Raw genomic sequence first — 1,429 nt, 5'->3', positions numbered from 1 at the left:
GAAATCAAGGTGTCAGCAGGTACGTCCCCAAACTGAGAGCAGAGTTTTCCAGACATCTGAAAAAGGTTGCTAAACCCATGTTCTTTGGTTTATTATTTTACTTAAGCAATTTTAAAAGTAACTTCAGTTGTGAATATGAAGGATAACTGTGTAATTACARTGAGGCTGTGCTTAAATAAACAATCAGCAGGTAGGGCCACAACTTAATATTGGGCTTTAATAAAAAAATAGATTTCTTTGAAAGTGTCAGTTTAAGACATTCCAAGTCTCCCATCCCCTTGCTTGCAGAAGCTCTAGTTGAACTCTATCATGAAACAGCTGTGCATTTTATGCCATTTTGGCTGAAAATAGAGCTTGAACTGAACTAAGGGAAACATYTTCCAGTCTCTTATTAAGTGTGCAAGTTATTGCACAAAGGTGTGAGAGGGAGTCAGAGCTGGCATATCAAAAAAATTAAAGCCACACCCCTGGAACAAGCTTTTTTTCTTCTTACATCGGTGAGATCCTTCTCACTRCTTCTCTCATAAAATTAATCAGAATGAGGGTAAACCTTAGAGAGCCGGGAARAAAGGTACCAGGACTTCGATCTGAGTTCCTCACTGCCCATTCTTATTCAAGAATGCTTTGGAAAAAGTCCTTATCAAGATAGAACACCCTAAGATAATCTCTTTAAAATTATTAAAAGGAACTTATTTTTTACAGAATGCATCTATTCCAGCCCAAGGCCAAGAGGAGTTCTGAAAATAGGTTTCCAGAATTAAGCTTTACAATTTCACCTCCAGTATTTGAGTTAATTATTTCAGGYTCAGTTTCCACAGTGCTGGATTCAGGACTCTGAGCTCTGTAATCTTCATTTATTTGAATATTAACAACATGTTTTGATACAAAACCCACTGGGGTAATGCAAGRGTAATCTACTTAAGAGTTTTGTAAATTACCACCCAAAAAAAGAATGCATATTCAGGAAATAAATATAATCTAGAGTCAATCAGCAAAAATAAAGAGTGTGAAAGAATAAAAATTTAAATCTAAATGTCAAGTAACAGTCAGAAACTGAAGCAGACTCTAAGATGAATATGATTCAGACAGTTTCAACACAAAACTATGAATTTTTATTTTACCTTGAAGGTCACGAGAGACATTAAAAGAAGGCAAAAACAAACCAAAAAAAAAAAAAAAAACCAAAAAAAAAAAAAAAACACCCCAAACCACTGCAATATCTGTGGGACTCAGAAATGAGCCATGATATTACAAAAAGGACTAGAGAAAAATTACTGTAGGACTGGAAAAGTCATCAGCTAAAACCTGATAAAATCAGCTGGGTTTTATAAAATCAYTATGGCTAGAGAGGATGCTTAGGTGCTCTTCAGAGAATTTTCCACTAAATGCAGTTTCASACGGGAGCATTATTCAGCTAAGCAGGTTAAAT

Source organism: Malurus melanocephalus, unplaced genomic scaffold (assembly GCF_030028575.1).
Source record: "Malurus melanocephalus ecotype Western Australia unplaced genomic scaffold, MMel_1.1 scaffold_15, whole genome shotgun sequence".
NCBI lineage: Eukaryota > Metazoa > Chordata > Aves > Passeriformes > Maluridae > Malurus > Malurus melanocephalus.
Note: the sequence above shows the minus strand (reverse complement) of the source record.